Raw genomic sequence first — 7,971 nt, forward strand, 5'->3', positions numbered from 1 at the left:
CATTCAAACTTGATATTCAGGAAGTGCAATAGGTCTGACACTGTCCATAATGGAGGATACACGGAAATCACTGTAGTTTTTGAATGGATATAAGCAAAATCAAAGTTATTGATTGAATATTCTCTATGATAAAATGCCAAGAGACTAATTTTCTGCAGTACCAGCTTGTAGGTTCATAACACTTATAGTTTTCCTGCTGTTACTACACATCTTCATTCAGTGCAGATTTAATGTATTTCCTCAGCAGAGAATCAGTATCACTCAGGGACAGTATGGTCAGGAAAAGAAGTGGTGAAAGTGTGAGACGCTTCATGTGACCGATTAAACCAGAAATTCTGAACAGAACCTCATCTGGTGCAGGTTAGCTGTGCAGCATCGGTTACCACGGTGATGTGGCAGGTTAATCCTAACCCGAACTCTGGCTTGAGAATCAATAAATCCCGCTATACAGCCCTCTGTTGAACCCAAAGATTGGAATCATCTGCAAAAAGCACTAAAACTGAACGATTCTATTTCCAAATCAGCTTCAAACACTCAGTAATGGACACAACTGTTTCTTGACCCACTAATGTGGCTGAAATCTGCCTGCTGTTTGCTGCATATCCTTGTATTCTGCTTCTCCTGCTGCTGCTGTTTTTGCTTTTTCTGGTTGTTTTACTTCCTGTACATGCTTCTCCTGTTTGTGTATTCACACTGCCTGATGCTGTTGTCTCTCAGCTATTTGCTCGATGTTTCTTTGACTGCATATATTGACAGCTTGTTGCATGTTATTCATGATGTGATGTTAGCATTATGTGTGTTGTGATATTTTCAGATGTGTGTTCCCGTCTTTTCAGTTTTTTGTATTTCTTTTCAGCCCTTCGCCGTTTCCGCATGAGGCTTGGCTTTGCAGTATGTCAGACCACATTTAAAAATATGAGTTTTTCTATAATAGAAATATAATAAAACACAGTGACAAGACTGACATGCTAAAGTTAGACAGGTTCAACGTTTACCATGTTCTCTAGCTGAGTTTAGCCTTTCAGCGTGCTAAAGTTTGTTCAAATTATCATTTTTACATGGTAATGTCACCAGATGAATGGAGTCATCCTCTGGAAAGTCGTGCTGCTACACAATTATCCAACAAAATAAAACTTTGTGACTTAATACAAAGACATTAAGACTGTAAATCCTCACAACCCATCGCTATTCATTTGCAAAGCAACATAGCTGCAGTTCAAACAAAGATGTTACAGGACTGAACCAGTTTGCCCGAGGCCAAGATGTTTAGGTTCATAAAGAGTTGGTAACCGTCTTTTTTTAGTAAAGCTGACTGGTGTGTTTCTAACTGTATCACCTGAGGCCTGTACTATAAAGTAAGTTGAGTGTACTCAGGATTTCCTTTTATTGTTTGTCTTCACTAAACCAGATAAGCGCCAACGCAGCTCCACAAAGCACAAAACTCATAAAGGTTTTGGCCTGTAGCTATGAGAACGTTCACGTAAAAAGAGCAGATGACGTGTTGCAAACATGGACAGATCCAGAGCTGCATATTTTTCACCGGAAGAATAAACTGTAAAACTAAAACCAATATGATACATTTAAAAAATGTAATACAGGCTAAAAGCAACACAGCTGCTGCAGCCAAAGCAGGAAGGGAAGCTGGCAAGAAAACTGCCAACTGTGTGAATGTGCAAGTTAATAGGCTTATCAATATCACTGCCACATATGAAGCCGGAGGAAATCTGACTATAATTACAAGTGCATATTCCATTTAATGTGTTGCTTAGATGCAGCCTATTCTTATAGCATGTAAGACAATTTTAGCCTCATTCTTTTGACTGCAATCTCAGCGGTGTTAAACAGCCTCGAATACAGACCAAATATAAGAACACATATGTAACATGAGGTCAACAAGCACAAAGCTTTAGTGCTTTATCAGTCTCAGTTGTAGGATTATACACTGCCCGGCCAAAAAAAAAGTCACACACTCTAATGTTTCATTTCATTGGACTGCCTTTAGAGAGGGCATCACTTCACCTGCCTCTCTTCTTACCCTGATGCCCCCATCACTTTGGAACAGGGTAAATCTGGACTCATCAGACCACATGACCGACCACATTTGTTCCTCGAAGATAACGGTTCACCACTATCCTTCGGGTTTTAATAATGCGTTGGACGGTTTATATCTTGATTTTAGTAGTTTCAGAAATCTCCTTAGTTGTTTTCTTTGCTTGATGCAGGCCAATAATTTGAACCTTCTGAGACAGATTAACATCCTTTCTATGACCACAGGATATGAATAAAAATAATAAATAATAAAACTAAGAAAAAACAATAGAACTAGATAAAAATAATAGAACTAAAAGCAAAATACACAATAAAACATAAACAATAAATAGACTAAACAGACAGGACTGCCTATCCCAGAAAAAATATATGTGCACACCGAAACAACAAACTTGTGTGACGTGAAATGCCAAAGAAAAGAGGGGGGTTTTAAGAAAGATTTTAAAATTAGACAGTGAGGAGGCCTGTCTGATGTGCAGCGGCAGTTCATTCCGCAGTTTTGGAGCTGCAACGGAAAACGTTCGATCCCCTCTGAGCTTCAGCCTTGTTTTAGGCTCCCTCAGCAGCAGCTGGTCAGCTGATCTGAGAGATCGGGTCAGTGTTTAGGGGTGAAGAAGCTCAGGGAGGTATGGTGGAGCAAGACCATTTAGTGATTTAAAAACAAATAAAAGAACTTTAAAATGTATTCTAAAATGGACGGGCAGCCAGTGGAGTGAAGCTAAAATCGGTGAAATGTGCTCAAATTTTCTTGTGCCAGTTAAAAGACGTGCAACGGTGTTCTGAACTAATTGGAGACGAGTGACTGAGGACTCACTAACCCCCATATAAAATGCATTGCAGGAATCCAGCTGAGTGGTCACAAAGGCATGGATCACTGTTTCAAAGTGCTGTCTCTGAAGAAAATAATGTCAACTTCGCCAACATCTCCATTTCTCTTGGTTTTATAACTTGACCTATACATCACATCAACAGAGTGAAAGAAAAAGCAATAAAACCCCTCCAGAAATCTGAATTTTCCATCATTCTTCACCCGTTCTTTTCTCCACTTTCTGCATTTCTGTTTCCCATTTCCTCCTCCGCTTGGCACGTTGGCCATTTTGCTGACTTAAATCCCCCAATTACTCACCTCCACTCCTCAACGGCCGTGTAAACAGCGGCTTTAAAAGCTGTAATTACACCCATATGCGGCTGTATCAGTGGCTGCTCGGATGACAGAGGAGAGCAAGTGTGGTTTTAGCGGGACGGATATGCATGTTGATGAAGCAGGCTGGGAGGTTTTTCTGCGTTGCTGTAATGACGGAGTAAGCGCAGCGTATCGTGATGCTGACATGTAGGAATCTGATGCTGTAATTGTGTATAAGCGGTTATGTTGTCACTCACGCAGAGGATCAGCAGACAGCAGTGGTGTAGTTTCCATAAAATGCTTTTACAAGACTAATAGTGAGTCAGTCAAGTAGCTGAAAATAGAAGTTGGTTTCTGGTTAAAGTTGGATGGTGGTTGGCCTTAACCCTGCTGTCGTGAACTCAAGTAAAAAGAAGCATCAATGCCTGCTGCTGTCACACGTTGGTTAAATTTCTGACTTGATCTCAACTTGCTCTAGTGTAATGGTGACTTAATCAATGATGATTTTGCGAAATCAAGCTGGAATTTCAAAATATTCACCTTTAATTGTTTGTCTACATTGAATCACAGTCCATTTAATTTGGCTTTTTTGACATTTACCAAAAAAATGTTTCTTTCATGTCAAAATTAACGCAGATTTCTACAAAGCAAAATGCTTCTAAGAAGCATCTCCACATCATGATGCTACCACCACCATGCTTCATGCCATGATGCTACCACCACCATGCTTCACATTATGCTGCTGCCACCACCATGCTTCACATCATGATGTTGCCACCACCATGCTTCACATCATGATGCTGCCACCACCATGCTTCACATCATGATGTTGCCACCACCATGCTTCACATCATGATGCTGCCACCACCATGCTTCATGCCATGATGCTACCACCACCATGCTTCACATTATGCTGCTGCCACCACCATGCTTCACATCATGATGTTGCCACCACCATGCTTCACATCATGATGCTGCCACCACCATGCTTCACATCATGATGCTGCCACCACCATGCTTCACATCATGATGCTGCCACCACCATGCTTCACATCATGATGTTGCCACCACCATGCTTCACATCATGATGTTGCCACCACCATGCTTCACATCATGATGCTGCCACCACCATGCTTCATGCCATGATGCTACCACCACCATGCTTCACATTATGCTGCTGCCACCACCATGCTTCACATCATGATGTTGCCACCACCATGCTTCACATCATGATGCTGCCACCACCATGCTTCACATCATGATGCTGCCACCACCATGCTTCACATCATGATGTTGCCACCACCATGCTTCACATCATGATGTTGCCACCACCATGCTTCACATCATGATGTTGCCACCACCATGCTTCAAATCACTATGCTGCTGCCACCACCATGCTTCACATCATGATGCTGCCACCACCATGCTTTACATCATGATGCTGCCACCACCATGCTTCACATCATGATGCTGCCACCACCATGCTTCACATCATGATGCTGCCACCACCATGCTTCACATCATGATGTTGCCACCACCATGCTTCACATCATGATGTTGCCACCACCATGCTTCACATCATGATGTTGCCACCACCATGCTTCACATCATGATGCTGCCACCACCATGCTTCACATCATGATGCTGCCACCACCATGCTTCACATCATGATGCTGCCACCACCATGCTTCACATCATGATGCTGCCACCACCATGCTTCACATCATGATGTTGCCACCACCATGCTTCACATCATGATGTTGCCACCACCATGCTTCACATCATGATGCTGCCACCACCATGCTTCACATCATGATGCTGCCACCACCATGCTTCACATCATGATGTTGCCACCACCATGCTTCACATCATGATGTTGCCACCACCATGCTTCACATCATGATGCTGCCACCACCATGCTTCACATCATGATGCTGCCACCACCATGCTTTACATCATGATGCTGCCACCACCATGCTTCACATCATGATGCTGCCACCACCATGCTTCACATCATGATGCTGCCACCACCATGCTTCACATCATGATGTTGCCACCACCATGCTTCACATCATGATGTTGCCACCACCATGCTTCACATCATGATGCTGCCACCACCATGCTTCACATCATGATGCTGCCACCATCATGCTTCACATCATGATGTTGCCACCACCATGCTTCACATCATGATGTTGCCACCACCATGCTTCAAATCACTATGCTGCTGCCACCACCATGCTTCACATCATGATGCTGCCACCACCATGCTTTACATCATGATGTTGCCACCACCATGCTTCACATCATGATGCTGCCACCACCATGCTTCAAATCACTATGCTGCTGCCACCATCATGCTTCACATCATTATGCTGCTGCCACCATCATGCTTCACGGTGTTTGGCATCCCCCAAACATAGTGTCTAGTCTGATGGACAAGATAATTTAGTTTCAACAGATCAAAGGATTTTCTTCCATTTCACTTCGGAGTCTCACACATGCCTTCTGGTGAACTCAAGTTGATAATAAATATGATTTTTTTTTTTCTGCTTTTTTGCTCTGCTGACTGTTTCCAGATTTGTTTTCCTTCTGGACCAACTACACCTAACAAAATTTGGGTCAACCACCGTTGGGGTCTGTAGTTGATCTATTGCAAACCAAGCTAGCCCCCAAACAAACCACCAGCAGTCAGACTTCACTTTCCATCCTTTAGTTCTTAAGATTTTCTTTCACACATACACACTTTTTATATTAAAGAGCGTTTATGTCAGCCCTGACGCTGTTAAAAAGCAGATTTCCAGTCGTTCAGGGAGCATCGTCTCCAGCTGGTGAGCAGAAGTTTGGCCTCCATACAGGTGGATCAATGATGAGACTCTGGGAGGTCATTGCACAGGAAATAGCTCAAACAAAATTAGATATCTTAAGGACCTTTGCTGCTTTTCATAGAACCAAGTAAAAGTTCAGCACACATCATTTGCCCTTTTTTGAAGCACTGTTTATTTGGTGTTTTTTTTTCCTATCAAAATGCTGCTGTATGAATAGAGGGCCCTTAACAACAGCATAAAAAATCTCCACTGTAATGTTTGATTCTCCTAATCTACAAGGTTCATGTGACATTTAACACGTAAAGCTTTTTCATGTCTTTTGTTTGTTAGTGTCAAGCTACACTTCCGCCTATCAGCAGCATGGTGCCTCAGGTCAAACGGCTCATAGAGAACACCCAGAAAAACTAGTTTTACTTCATGATAAACTCCTCTTGGCACAGAAACTCTCATTAAACAGAGTTGCTGCAGCGTCTCTGTGGTGCAGCTTGAAGCCCTCGATATTTTGTCACGACGCTCTGCCACAGGGAATAGCTCTCTCATAGCAGGCTTCTGGTAATCATCCAGCCCGCCCACAGATTATAATTTGAGCAGCTGTGGAGTAATTAGACAGCAGAGGTGGTCCTGCTAATTATCAGCCCACCTACAGCATGGAGGAAGGAGCAGAGTCGGTCCACTATCGCTCCGCTTTCATTCATCGGCTGAATCTCTAATGAACGCACAGCATTTCATTCATGTGTGGGCTTGTTAATTGAGAGAATCTAACATTTGACACAGGAGACTCGACTGAACAGCTCGTTACAATCAATTAAAATGAACTATCGAGATGTTCTTCATTCATGACAGCGTTAGAGGAGAGGACTTTCTATTCCCAAAGGCCCTGTAAGCTAAGTTTTTAGCCACAGTTACACTTTCTATGTCAATCTTATCTTCACTAAATATAGAAATAAAGTTAAAAGATAATTAATGGACCTTTGAGCAAGGCAGACATGATTAAAAGTAACTGATTAGATGTAGTTTTAGCCATTGTATTGACCTACCACTGCTAGTACACTGTAGAAAAATCTCTTTAATGAAAATGTTTTTATGATTTTTTAACTGTAATTTATTTTGACAGTTTACTGCTATTTTACCGATTGTTCCTGTTTTGTTTAATTATAGGAAATATCTGGTAAAATTACAGAAAAAAGGTATTAATTTACATGTCAACCCAGATAAAACAGTCTAAAACTGTAAATAACATCCACAATAAAAATCTGTATATCAAGGATTGAAAAATAGAAAATAATGCTTTTAACTATTATTTTACAGATTTTCCCAGTTTCATCAAATTACAGATAATAACCAGTAAAATCACAGAAAGCAAAAATATTCATTTACATGTTGCCACAAAACTGGCTAAACGTGTGAATGATGACATCCACATCAAACAAAAAAAACTGATGTGGAAGTAGTAATTTGTTATTTTACAAGGTTTGACCCTAAAATTACACTACACTAATCTGCAGAGATAATTATTTCACAGATATTAGCAGTTATTTTAAAATTATGTATACTAACAACTGAAAAATGTGAATTTTTTCAGCTGCTGTTTTGGGGAGTTTCTCTGTTTTGTTAAATTACAGATAATTAGTAAAATCACAGAAAAAAATACTTTCATTTACATGTTGACTATAAAAACGGCACGTACCTTTACGCTTGCCCATTTTTCCTGCTTCTAACATCAACTTTGAGGACAAAAGGTTCACTGACTACCTAATGTATTCAACACACTAACAGGTGCCATGATGAAGAGATAGCCAGTGTTATTCTCTTCACCTGTCAGTGGTCACAATGTTATGTCTGATTGGTGTTTCTCTGACTGTCAAAGTTGCATTTTTGAAAGTTTTTCAATGACAATAATCCCTTCCTGTCTTCAAACGGCTTAGATATAACACCACACTGTTGTTTTCTCGCTCCAACCCTGCATGTTGA

This window comes from Amphiprion ocellaris, chromosome 10 (genome assembly GCF_022539595.1).
Source record: "Amphiprion ocellaris isolate individual 3 ecotype Okinawa chromosome 10, ASM2253959v1, whole genome shotgun sequence".
Taxonomy (NCBI): domain Eukaryota; kingdom Metazoa; phylum Chordata; class Actinopteri; family Pomacentridae; genus Amphiprion; species Amphiprion ocellaris.